The sequence below is a fragment of the Lissotriton helveticus genome, chromosome 6 (assembly GCF_964261635.1).
Source record: "Lissotriton helveticus chromosome 6, aLisHel1.1, whole genome shotgun sequence".
NCBI classification, from domain to species: domain Eukaryota; kingdom Metazoa; phylum Chordata; class Amphibia; order Caudata; family Salamandridae; genus Lissotriton; species Lissotriton helveticus.
Window position 1 is genome coordinate 137909936 of NC_136067.1, and position 14912 is coordinate 137924847.

Genomic DNA, 14912 nt, shown 5'->3' on the forward strand with positions numbered 1-14912 from the left:
TCTCTTTTTGACCTCGCTAAAATAGAAACATTAGGAACAACCTGTTGAAAATAGCAATGCGTATGTACATAAGCGGCGTTCATTTGTGTTCACAGTACCCCTTGTTGATTGTTTCAATCGAGCATTGAATTGTTCGATGTTAATTCTCTTAAGGATCTTCTCTACCTGCAAACGAGGAAGAATAGGAATATTCTCTCTCCCTTTGCAGATAGTGAAGGGTAGGTAACGCAAGCCTTTAACACGTCGTACCTATTTCATTCCTCATTGATTGATTGATTGTCCGAACATTGACTGTTTGGGAATTAGTTCTTTTTGGAGGTATTCCCTGTTTGCAAATAAACGTAGGAAAATCTTTGCAAGTAGTGAAAGGGTACGTAATGCGGACCTTTCTCCCCCGTTGTAATCTATCATGCCTATCCCCACTGATTGATGCACCTGTTTCACCCGGACCATTTACTAGACATACGTCATCTGGCCCGACCAGAGAGCACCCCTAGTGAAAAGGACATATGCAATAATAACGAAGTGATCACTGTATCCTGTTAACAGAAACTTTAGCATGAAACAACCTGGAAAGAAAAGAATAGGAAAACGAAAATCAGTAGGCCACTGATGAACATGAACTTTTATTAAACAACGAACAAAGAAACGATAACATAACGTAATGATAAAACCTATTAATGTCCTAGAAACAAGAAAACGTTAAAATATGCCAGTGGTGAGAGACCAGAAAAACAGTAAGAGAAACCAAATCACCCCTCGCTGTCCCACCGCCTGCCACGCCAAAAAAATCGATAGACTAGGGAAAATGCAAGTCAGTAGAACATCCGCCCCCACTCTGGAAACTTCCAAGGTGGGGCAGGGTTCCGGCTACGCCCAGCCGGGAGCAGCCCATATAAGGCAGGTCCTGCTGCCACGCCTCGGCCAGGAGATCCTAACGTAGGGTGTAGCCGGAGGAGAGGCCGAGACCAACGGGACCCGGCCAGGGGATTGCCTTTACAACGCTGAACAGTTGCAGGGGGGGGGGAATGTCTCCTCGACCCTCCCCTCTCTCTCCCAGTCCGGCCGCGGTGGCCCTTGAGAGTTGCAGGTAGTCCCGCCACATGCTCTTCCGGTCCGGCCACCAACGGTCGGGGGGCCGAGGCCGACGGAATCCGGCTGCAGCCGATAAACCAAGAAACCCGTTCATGGGGCCAGAGCCAGGGGCGTCCGGCCGACATCCACCGGAAGCCCGGCCCGAAGACGGACGGGACACTTCTTTCTTTTATAATGGCTGCGACAACACTGGGGGGGATGTCTTGCACATGCCTCCGACCCCCCCCTCGTCCTCATCGCCTGGTCCGGCCATAACAAATCTCAAGCGAGACGCCGTGGGGTGCACTGGGAGGGAGAGACGGTGCGAACAGGCCTCTCCCGCCTCCCCAGTGTAGGCTTCCCAGCTGCACCCTCAGCGGTCCAGGCGCCCGGAAAAGAGTTCTTCCACTGTGGCCATGCTGCAACGTCTCGCCCGGCAGGGTGGAGCCCGTCCGTTCATTTGACCCCGCGATCGCCAGTAGCTACCGAACTCTCAAAATGGCGGTCGACCTGGCAAGAGCGGGCCCAGCATAAAGAAATGGCCCGGTCACTGGTTGACTCCACCACCGTAGTCCTCCACGACCTTGAAGATTCTAGAGGAGCCGCGGGAGTCTCCCACCCCCGATGGGGAATGACTGCCATGATCACCCGTGGAGTGACGAAACTGTATCCGCGGGACGTCGGCGCCAGCCTCACTTTGAATTACTAGAATCCTGCAGACCTCACTTCCGGTGAAAGCACAGTGTGACCCGGTAGGAAAAATTGTTGCACCCCCTCCCCTTTTTGACTGATAGTTCAAACCACCGATCCTTTCCTTTGCCCTTTTAACGGAACTTTGGACTGCCTCCCCCTCTTTTACATTTTCTAGAGAAAACAAAACATTAACCACTACATTAGCATAGCAGTTGACACCAGAACTGTTTTCAAATTGAAAACCAACAACATCTTCAACAGAATCCTTTTTGTTTCTGCTGTGACCCTGCTCCAGCACAGGCATTGTCCCCAGCAGTAATTCTGCAATGCCGGTAAGAATAGCTGTGGTGCCTACTGGACTCACTCACCCCCGCGGCGCCCCACGCCGTTATTTGCTGGGCGGCAACTTGCTAGACATCACCTTCGTGACATCCAGATTTCAGCGCGTTCTGCTGCCTTGGAACTATTCGCACAACAGACCGCTACTGACAAGAATATTTCATTATTGGTGCTGTCAATTTCAATAAATCTATTACTGTTTTTGTTTTGTTGTATATATTTATATGTTATTAAAGTTTTATATTCCTACTACTTTGTTGGAGTGCTATATATTTTTTATGTGACACATAATTGTAAAAACTTTGATGTACAAAGAGTCATTCCTGGAATCTTCCGCTTCAGGCTCGGTCCCCTCCCCAATCACAATACAGGATAGTTTTCAGATAGTAGGAACACGTGTGGTGTGACGGATCTCATCGGGTGTGGGCCTTGATCTACTATAACTCCTTTGAAGAGGGGTGATTCTTTACAGCTGGGGCCATAAACTACATCTGCAGGGCTAGCTGATAGCCTGGACAATCGGACACAGAGGAAGAGGAGTGTCACAGGGTGCGGTAGTGAATAGGGCGAAAGGGAGGTGTCGGGCGGGCACAGTGTGATTCTCAGGGAAGAGCAGCGCAGATGGGGGGAGGTTTATTGCCCATGCATAAGACAGAGAGCGGGGGTGACCAGTGCCTGGGGAAGATGCTTGCGAGGGTGAGGAGCCATGCTACGAATCGACAGCGTGCAGAGAGTGGGTCTGGTCAAGACATCTAAAATGGCTGCCGTGCACGACAAAAGTGTGGCATTTCAAAAAAGGCAAGATGGCGCAGACAATGTTTTTCAACACTTCCTCATTTCCTTCGAATCGAACGTTAACAGACGTTGGGGCATATTACCAAAGTTAAGCGATATTTATCGCTAACGATGCTTACCAACCAATTTTTTACCACTAAGCATCGTCAGAAATTATCGAAGATAAACCTTACTATTATCAAGGTTTATCGCAAATGCGATAATAAACGGCCGCAATGCATGAATATCGCTAAAAACTCAGCGATATTCATGCATTACCGAGCTAATACTCTTAGCCATGTTATCCACCTCCCATTGGATAACATGGCTAAGAACTGCTCAGGGCAGGTGTTACTTTTTGGAGATATTCGCGCTTAGCGCGAATATCTCCAAAAGTTGGTAATAGGAGATAGATATCTTGCATGTTGTAATGCAAGTTATTGTGGTATATGGAACTCATACCATAATCTCTCAGGAAAGCAGAAACTGATCCTTTTGGGACCGCCTAAAAAGGCCTAGGGGGTGAGGAGTACTCTACTTTGCCCCCTTTTCACGTTCCGAACTATTTTATTTTACTCTCTTCTGTAATTACACAAAATACCAGCGATAAGATGCATCGGAGACACACAGTGAGAGAAAGGAGGCCGGAGATGAAGAAGACATGTCAAATACACATTGGAGATAATATAGTGGCAGAAGGGAAGTAAATATGAGTAAACTTACCATGTAACATAAAAATGTTGCACTCTATACTATAAGTCTCATTTTATACTACAATCACTTCGCTACAACCTCATAAATTAAAAATAAAAATAAATAATGTCTCAAACAATTTTTGATTTCTAAATATAAATTTATTCTTCAAAATTTTCTAAATTTGAAACAACTAGTAACATGTCCTCATCAGTAATTTCCTCTTCAATCATCTCATCTGGAATCTCCTCATTAAAAGTCTGCAATGATGATTCTTGTAACTCTATGGTCTCCAAACACTCGATAAATTCGCCATCAAGAGATTGATCAAAAAAATCATTCAAGTCATCTCCTCCTTCTGACAATATTTCATTATTGGTGCTGTCCATTTCAATCAATGTAGTGGAATCATTCAAGTCATCTCCTCGTGACAATATTTCATTATTGGTGCTCTCAATTTCAATCAATGTAGTGGAATCATTCAAGTCATCTCCTCCTTGTGACAATATTTCATTATTGGTCCTGTCCATTTCAATCAATCTAATGGAATCATACAAGCCATCTCCTCCTTGTGACAATATTTCATTATTGGTGCTCTCAATTTCAATCAATGTAGTGGAATCATTCAAGTCATCTCCTTGTGACAATATTTCATTCTTGGTGCTGTCCATTTCAATCAATCTAATGGAATCATACAAGTCATGTCCTCCTTGTGACAATATTTCATTATTGGTGCTCTCAATTTCAATCAATGTAGTGGACAATTCAAAAGAAATTGCCACGGTCTCTTCATTGTGAGCCATTTTATTTTGAAATTGCTTGCTGTAAATTGCAGAAAAAAATAATCACTTTCATTTATCGTTTTTAGTAATACATAATATAAAACTAACTTCATCAACTATTTAGTATAACAGAAGGACTGCAAATAAATAACAGAAAACATTTTTCAAATTATCTTCAAGTGTACAACATAGTTCCCCTTACAAATTAACAACTCACCTTTTTAAAAGTAGCAGAAGTGTTAGTACTGTGTAAATCAAACACCAGAAATTCACCACCAAAAATTCCTCACAAATGTACCTCAGACAGTAGTATCACAAAATGGCTGTGGTTTCCTCTCATTTGACATATATACATAACCAATTAACTTTCATCACACACAAATACAAAACCAAAGTAACATTTTAATTGGTTCTAAATTTCAACACTTTCAAATGTGTTTTCCCCATGCAATTTTCCATAGGACATTTACATACGTCTACAGCCTGAATGGCTGAACGGAATTACACCAAACTTGGCAAAATGGTACATCAAACCTAAGAGGTCAGGAAGGATCTACTATGACCCCTTATGGTCATTTCCCCCTTCGCTTTGGCCTCCTCTTGTCTCTCAATCCTACCGAGAGACAAGATGGCGGCCGCTACGGACTGTTTGGAATGTTGACAGACGCCGGAGAACCAATCAGCTTCGCAAAGCTCCGTAACGCGAAAAGTACGCGAAGCGGAGCGCTGTTACAGATATATATCTTTTTTTGAACGTTAATTTCTCAAAATCCACTGGAGCACATATATTGAGACCTAGCAAAGGCACATCGGGCTACCAGTCCCTAATATTTTGCCAAGTTTCGTGCAAATCCATTCAGGTGTTCGATTATTATTATTATTATTTTTTTTTGCCCCGCGGGGCCCTTTTAAAACCTCCACATCAAACCTAGGGGGTCAGCGAGGATCTACTATTCCCCCTTATGGTCATTTGCCCCTTCGCTTTGGCCTCCTCTTGTCTCTCGATCCTACCGAGAGACAAGATGGCGGCCGCTACGGACTGTTTGGAATGTTGACAGACGCCGGAGAACCAATCAGCTTCGCTTCACAAAGCTCCGTTGCGCGAAAAGTACGCGTCCTAGGACGCTGCCCGGTCCGCTGTTACAGATATATATCTTTTTTTAAACGTTAATTTCTCAAAATCCACTGGAGCACATATATTGAGACCTACAAAAGGCACATCGGGCTACCAGTCCCTACAATTTTGCCAAGTTTCGTGCAAATCCATTCAGCCGTTCGGGCTAAAAGTGAGGCCAACCGCCCTATGGAAAACTCAATGTTAAAAACACGTTTTGGGACCCCCCTTTTTTCTCGGCCCCCCCTTGACGAACCCCCCCCAAATTTTCAAGGGCTGCTCAGAAACAAAATGTGCCATTTTCCTGAAAATGTCAGCCAATTCCGTCCACAAACGCCAAAGTTATTAGACATAGAATTTTCAAAAAACCCATAGAGAAAAAATCCTAACTATATATACCTACTGGCGACCGCCAGTAGGTAATATAGATATATATAGATATATGTAGATATATATATTTATATATATCTACATATATCTATATATATCTATATATATATATATATTTCGCCAATCCTGGTTGCAACGTTATGAATCAGTCAGTATATATATATATATATATATATATATATATATTACCTACTGGCGGTCGCCAGTAGGTAGTTATAGTTAGGATTGATTTCCATAGGGAAATCGTAACATTCTATTGGGAATAACTTTGGCGCCGGTGGAGGAATCTGCCTGAAATTTTCCTCAACTTTGCCTCGCGGCGCTCCGCTCCTTCCCTGAAAGTTTGGGGGGCATTTGTCAAGCGGGGGCCGAGATAAAAGGGGGGTCCCAAAACGTGTTTTCCCCATGTTAATTTCCATAGGGCGGTCGAACTCACTTTCAGCTCGAATGGCTGAATGGATTTTCACAAAACTTGGCAAAATTGTAGGGACTGGTAGCCCGATGTGCCTTTGCTATGTCTCAAGATATGTGCTCCAGAGGATTTTGAGTAATTTAGGTTCAAAAATAAATATATATCTATAGCCGCGCCCCGGTAAGCGCACCGGGGAGCGCACCGGGCGCACTACGCGACTTGCGCACGGAAAGCTGATTGGCTCTCGGGTGTCTGTAAACATTCTAAACAGTCCGCAGTGGCCGCCATCTTGTGTCTCGGTAGGATCGAGACACAAGAGGTGGCAAAAACAAAGGGGGAAATGACCATAAGGGGGCAGGGTAGAACCCCCCTGACCCCGTAGGTTTGATGTGGGGGCCATAAAAGGGTCCCGCGGGACAAAAAACAAAAAACAAATCCGATTTTCGCGGGGGGAGCGCCCGGTACGCACACCGGGGAGCGTACCGGGGAGCGTACTTTGGTGAAAAATAGTGAAAATAATAGTGTAAAATAATCATTTTGAGTGATTACAGGTAGGGTAGCTCTGAAAAGAGCTTTCGGGTTCTGTGGCTGTTTTAGGTACCTACAAGTACGTCCCACACACACCCACACGCACACAACCCCACACCCCCACACCCACACACACCTCACACACACACACCTCCACCCACACCCAAACACCCCACCCCCCCACACCGACACCTTACACATCCACACCCACACCCACATCCCACACACCCACACTCACACACACACACACCTCCCCCCAACACACACACACACACGCACACACAGATACCCCACAGACACACCCCACACATCCCACACACACACCTCCCCCCCACACACACACATACCTCACAGACTCATCCACACATCCCACACATACACACACATCCTACACACATACCCCCACACCCACACACACCCCACACACACCTCACACCCCCACACCCCCACCTACACCCAAACACCCCACACACCCACACCCACACCTTACACACCCACATCCCCACCCACACCCACATACCCCACACACCTACACACACCTATACACCTCATCCCCCCCAGACACACACACACACACACACACATACAGACCTCACAGACACACCCCACACATCCCCCACACACACCTCCCCCCCACACATGGGGAAAACTCAGTGAAACACTAAAATAATAATTTAAAGTGCTTAGAGGTAGGGTAGCTCTGAATAGAGTTGTTGTGTTGTGTGGGTGATTTAAGTACCAACATCTAGGTACCAATGCTGAGTCTTAAATTTAATATACACCGTTTCCTCTGTAGATATCTTGCATGTTGTTACATAAGTTATTTTGGTATATGGAATCCATATCATAGTCTGTCAGGAAAGCAGAAAGAACATGGAGGCAGGAGATGAAAAAGAGATGTCAAATACTCATTGGAGATAATATAGTGGGAGAAAGGAAGTAACTATGAGCAAAATTACTATGTAACATAAAAAAGTTACACAGTATACTATAAGTCTGACTTTACATTATAATCAATTTGGTACTAGTTTATGAATTACATATAAAAATGAATAATGTCTCGAACAATTTTTGATTATTAAATATAAATTTATTTTTCTGATTCTTTTTCCAAATTTAACAGAACTTCTAACAACACATTGTCGGAAATGTCCTCATTTTCAATCAGCGAATCTACTGCTTCTACACATTGAACTAATTCATAGTCCCGTTATTCATCCATGAAATCTAAGTCATCATTGTCTTCAATACATTTTTCAGCGTTGTTCTCCAGAACAATTTTGAAGGAAATATTCTGCTCTCCTTCCATTTTCTTGCTGTAATTTGCATAAAAAATAAATATATCAGTAGAGATAGGGCACTGTTGGGTTTAAGTTCAGACAGGTAGTTTTGATTTTTTAACAGTGAAGTTATCTTTGGGCAGTGTATGGTATCAGGCTGAAAGTAGAAAAATAAAAAAGTGTATATCATAAAGCCTAAGTAAATTGATAATTATACAAGACAAGCCTAACTCCATCCATAACTATAACAGAGAAGCCTATCTCAATCTATAACTATTACAGAGGGATAGTATATAACTATCAGAAAATGTTTTCCAAATTAACTTAAAGTGCACAACATACTTCAGTTTTCAAAATAACATCTTACCTTTCAAAAAGAAGTTTAAGTTCTCAGTGAAAATCCTTTTGAAATGTACTTCAGGAAGTAGTAGTCAAAATGGCTGTGTTTCCCTCTCTTTCTTTATATATATTCGTGTACATAACCAATCAAATGTCATGAAATAATAGTAGAAAATGAAAGTAACATTTTAATTGGTTGTAAATTCTAACACTTCAGATGTGTTTTTGTCAAGTAATTCACCTCAGGATATTTAAAGAGGGCTACAGGCCAAATGGCTCAATGGAATTCCACCAAATTTGGGAAAATGGTAGGGACTGGTATGTAGTATGGCCTATTCTATATTTGGTGAAAGTGTCTCCAGTGGTGTTTATGTAAATTAACTTTTTAAATTTTTGGGAACGCTTCCCGGTGCGCGCCCCGGTACGCGTACCGGCAGCACTACGGGAGTCCTCCATTTTGTGTTTTGGTAGATTTGAGACAGAAAATGGAGGACAAACAACGTTGGGAATGGGTATAAGGGGGCATGGTAGGCACTCCCTGACCCTCTAGGTTTTCTGAGGGGGTCTTAGGAGGCCCATATAGGCAAAAAAAATAATAATTTTTCACGGGGGGAGCGCCCGGTATGCACATCGGGAAGCATACCGGGGAGCGTACTTTGGTGAAAATTAGTGAAAAAAGTTAGAGTAAAATAATCATTGTGAGTGATCAGATGTAGGGTAGCCCTGAAAAGAGCTTTTGGGTTCTGGGGCTGAATTAGGTACCTACAAGTAGGTTCCAATGCACAATCTTAAATTCAGGAGGAATATTCTATTCCCCTCATCTGAGAAGTGCACACCATCTCCTCTGTAGATATCTTGCATGTTGTAACGCAAGTTGTTGTTGTATATTGAACCCAATCCATAGTCTCTCATGTAAGCAGAAACAGATTTATTCACATGTTTCCTTGCTTTCTCAATCTGTGGACAAAATTCGTTGGACCACTTCCATTTCTGCCTTTGGCATATATTGGAATATACCAAGGCAGTTTGTGGAAAAAGTGTCATCAATTGCCCAAAGGTGTCCTTTAAAACCATTTCCAGACCTACCCCAGTCAAAGTGCCTAGGTCATTTCCACCACAGTACAAAATTATAAGGTCAGGGTGTGGCAGATGGTGAAAGGTTTTCACCAATGGTATCAATTGATGACATCTCAATCCTCTTTGGCCAATCCATTTTATGTGCACATTTGGCAAATCAAGGTTGTGAAAATTTCTGGTAGCTGCATACCTTTGAGCCCAGTGAATGTAGCTATGTCCAATAATCTAGACAGAGTACATGGTGAGAGGAGGTTCTGGTGCAGTCAGATGAAGTGTAGGAATGAAATGGCAGTTGGAACAGTAGGAGTTTGCAAAAAAAACTGTGGAGTTTCAGTGCTCTTGAATCACAAGCAATAATTGGTGGATTCAGATAGTTGAAAAATGAAAGTTAGGGTGCATGGTTCTGTTATGTGAAAGAAGTAATTTGAATGGTTAAGAAAAAGTCATTTAAAGAAAGATTGCAGTGGATAAGCTGGTGTATTGAGAGGTCAAACATGCTTGCTGATTTGATTTGCAACATTGTAGAATAAACTTTTAACCCTGGGAGCTCAGTGAGGAGGGAGTTGCTATGGTAACAGGTAGAAAGGGCTGAGGGGGAAAAGGGTGTTGATTTTACAATAGAGAGGGAAGAGTTTTGATTGGTTACCATGAGGAATATGTGTGTAGAATTAGAGGTTTTCTGTGCCATTAATGGTTGCAGTGCCTGGAGAACATACCTTTTGATCTGCTAAAGAAATATTGGTGTGTGTATCTGACACTGTTCTGAATCTCCTAAAGCATTTGTAAAGGTGAGTTATGATTCATTTAATATAGATAGAGACTTGTATACTCTATGGAGAAGATTTGGAAGCAAAATGTGTTTTTTTAATGTGACTTTCTTCATGTTTTTTGAACATGCTTGATAAAAAGTTGTTGCTGGAAAGAGGAATTGTAGTTTGTAAAAATGTGAAGTTTCAGTAGTGACCTGGAATGCTTGTACATATGACCTGCACTGTGTTTCTAAAATGTTATTCAAAAAAGGATTTTGGGGAAATCAATGGCTTTCAGTAGTGAACATGAATGCTTGTACATTAGTGCAAATCCATGGCTTTAACATTTTTAAGAAGGAATAAATAGTGTGTGCATAATTATATAAAAATATTTGATTCTTTTACAAACATGTTACCTGTTTTACCTCAGATTGGGAAGCAGACTGAGTTTCTTTGCTGTTGGTTTGTTTCATTTTTTGGGTAATGCTTGGTAGGAATGTTTGCAAGAGATAGGAAATGTATTTTGTAAAATAGTGACTTTTCAGTACTGAAATGGAATGATTGTACATAGGACCTGCACTGTGTTTCTTAAATGTTATTGAAAAATCGATTTTGGGGCAAATTAATAGCTTTTACATTTTTGTGAAAGAATAAAAAGTGTGTGCATGATTAAATAAAATAATTTGAAGCTTTCACAATCATGTTACCTGTGTTACCTCAGATTAGGAAGCACACTGAGAGCGTTATTTATGAAAACAGCAATGCGTCACTTTTAACTGTGCACTCCTTGTGACACCAATGATGCATTATATTTAATGTATGATGCATCATGTTTCTAGGACTTATAGATAAGTCAGTATTTCTGATGTATCTGTAAGCGCAAAAGTGATAAATTGCTGGAGTGTGTCACAAAAATGACGCAACTCCAGCAATGCATCCTTTCACATGGGGAAAGCCCCATGTGAAAGCGTTTGCCTCAGTCTTACGCCTGCTGTGAGGCAGGTGGAAGATTTTGACGTAACAGTGTCCTAAACATGACGCAGTGAAATCTCATAGATTTCACTGCGTCACTATTCCGAGGCTTTTTGCGGGGGAATGCCCCCTCTGTGTATATTACACCTGACAGAGGTATAATGAGGTGCAGAGGTTTAAAAAGTGACGCATCTACCTACATGCGTCACTTTTTAAATATGGCGCAAAAAGGCACATGTTTTATGCCGCCCATGCGTCAAAAAAAGTGACGCATCAGCAGTGCAAAACTGACGCAGGGCCTCATAAATGAGGTTCATTTTTCTTTGCACACTACTCCAGTTTAGTCCTGTCCACTGCACTCTTGGACACAAGCCTCACCTTTTGTGCTCCCCTGGACAGGCTTCATCACATCTGCACTCTTGCTTAGGCCTCATAATCTTTTTTTAGAATAAAATTTGAAAAACAGAGAAAAGGTCATATGTATAAGCTTTTCATTGCACTACTGAAACATTTTTGGGGCAAATTAATGTCTTTTACATTTTTGAGAAAGAATAAATAGTGTGTGCATGATTACATAAAAAAAATTGACCTTTTCACAATCATGTTACCTGTGTTACCTCACATTAGGAAGTAGATTGTGCAGATGAAGTGAGGCATGTCCAGAGGGACAGAGGAGGTGAGGCCTGTGTTCAAGACTGTAGTGGGAGAGAGGCTTTTCTTGGAGAGCGTAGGTGGTGAGACCTGTGTCTAACAGTGCAGTGGACTAGGCTTCATGAAGCCTATCTCCCACTGCACTCTTGGCCACAGGTCTCAAGTTCTTTGCACCCGTGGACAGACCTCTCTTCTACTACACTCTTCAATAGAGGCCATACCTCTTGTGAACCCCTAGACAATCCTTACCTTATCTGCAATCCTGAATAGACTTCAACTAATTGGCATGCTTAGACAGGCTTCCGCTTATTTACACCCTTGGACATGCGTCACCTCATCTGCACCTACTTACTATCAATTATACTCAATACATTGAGGCCTGTTCAGAGGACAGAGATGAGTTAAGGCTTGTCCAAGGGTAAGAGGAGGTTAGTCCTCTCCATTGTAGTCATGGACACTGAATGCTTGTACATAGGACCTGCACTGTGTGTCTAAAATGTTATTTAAAAAACGATTTTGGTGAAAAAAAATGACTTTTAGTTTTTTGAGAAGGAATAAATAGTGTCTGCATGATTAAATACATATATTTCATCTTTTCACAATAATGTCACCTGTGTTACCTTAGATTAGGAAGTAGATTGTGTAGATGAGATGAGGCATGTCCAGAGGGACAGACGAGGTGAGGCCTGAGTTCAAGACTGTAGTGGGAGAGAGGCCTTTCCTGGAGAACATAGGTGGTGAAGCCTATGTGTAAGAGTGCAGTGAACTAGACTTCATGAAGCTTATCTCCTACTGCACTCTTGGACACAGGTCTCACTTTCTTTGTACCTGTGGACATACCTCTCTTCCACTACACTCTTCAATACAGGTCTCATCTCTTCTGCACCCTTGGAGAATCCTCACTTGATCTGTAACCCTGAATAGACCGTTTGCTTTTTGTCATTGCTTTGTTGTTTGATAATAGTGGTCTATAATGTGCTATTTTTTTTAACACAGATTGAAATCAAGATTTCAAGAGTAAGGAAATATGCCCTCAAGGCAAAGAAGAAGGAAAAATGAAATACGGTTACAAACAAAAACAGCAACGGAATTACAGCACTCTTCAACAACAAATACTTCAAAAAACAGGAACATAGCTCCTGGTAAGACACCTAAGTCTTTCTAACGGAACATATGTAGATCAAAAAAAAATGTTGGACAGCATGTAGAAAAAGAGAATGAGAGAGTAAATTTGAAAAGGAAGGAGAGAACCTCAAAGAATCCTACAACTGGAGCAGGAGAGAATAATATGTATAGGAATAGAAGGCAGAATCAGTTTAGAGACATTCATAAACGAATGTTTCGCAATAGGGTGGTTTTAAATTTGTTAAAAAACATTAGGAAAGGTAAACAGAGAGCTGCTTTTTATAAGAAAAAGAAAAGTGTAGAGAAGATTGTTGATCAGGCTTTTGAAGTTAAGAAAAAATTATTTATTTTAATAATCAATAGAATTAGGACACTTAACAAGACAATTGATGTTTTCAAATCAAACAGTAGATGGAAAAGAGTAATTAATCGGACTAATTTTTGTAAAGTTTTTTCAGGAGAATGGATGCACAGTTTAAGTTGTGAACCATTTTTTAATGAGGAGAGTTACTTCCAGGAGAACGATTTAGTGCATGCAGTTGACACCAGTGGTCGAGCGTATGAAGTGAAAGACGGTTGTCCGATTGAAAAAGAGAAACTTGTGCCTAGAGAACCAGAAGAGGTGTTAACTGATGAAGTTTTAGGGAGACGTACTAAGGGTCCAGTGTACACTTGGAATTGTAGTCGTATTTGTAGTGTGCAACAGGAATCAATTGATTTGTTTTGTAATTTCTTACGTACATATAGTAAGAAAAGTCTAAAGCAGAAAGTGAAGTTGTTGCAAGACTTAGATCCTTGCAGAGTGAGAGAAAAGACAGGTTTGCAAGGGCATTCACTGGCTTGTCTTTCTAGAAAAGTCTGTCAGAGTGTTTTTCATCATTTTAGGATGTTAGCAGTGCATCATACCAAAATGAGGAAATTAGTGAGAATGTTGTATTATGCAAAAAGTCCAGCACTTAAGCTTAAACAATTAAACAGTGCTCTTTTGCATGGAACTGAATTAGATGTGAAGAAGATTTGTGAAGAAATTAAGATTTGTTAATTTTGTGAAAAAGAGGACAGTGTAGAAATTGACACAGCAATTCAAGGTAATGTGGAAGAGAAAGTACAGATTTCAAGTACAGAAAAGTTTGAGCAGGAAATCACCAGGTTTAAGGTGAAATCAAGTGAAAGGCCGAATTTTACTTGTGTGTGTTGTCGACGAAGTCATTATAAACATCAAACTAGATTAGTTGATTTATACGTAAAAAGTGAAACGATGAATAATTATGAGTGGAAGGATTTTGCAACTTATTTGTGGGTGGAGAATTGTTTTGATTTGAGTTGTGATCAGCGTATTTGTAAATATTGTTATGATAAATTAAATCAAAACAGAATGCCTGCTAGAGCTGTTCATAATAATCTGGAGTTGGTAGACATTCCCCGTGAATTGATGGATTTAAATACATATGAGTCTATTTTCATTCAATGTGTCCATCCTTTTCAGGCAATTGTTCGCAAGGAGCCTAAGATAGGGAAATTGCCTCCTACAGATTTGCAGAGAGGATTAAAGGGAAGAGTTGTTTATTTGCCTCTAGATTTCAAAAAAAATATTGATACAATTGGTATAGAAAAAGTAGAAGAGGAACCTTTAGTTATTCTAGTTAATGGGGTTGCGACAAAGAGTAAGAAAATCTGGCAAGATTTAGTGGATGTTAGGAAAGTCAAAAAGGCAACGTTGTATTTAGTCAAAAACAATGAGTATTACAAAGATGTATGTGTTGCAGCAGAGGAAACAGATGCTGATGAAGACAGTGATTGTTCAGGCGGCCAAATTGAAAAAGTTGATGTGTCTAGAAGTGAAGAAATATATGAACATTATACTGTTCATCCTTTGCATTCCAAAGAAATAATGGGGAATGCAATTGAATTGTTTCAAAT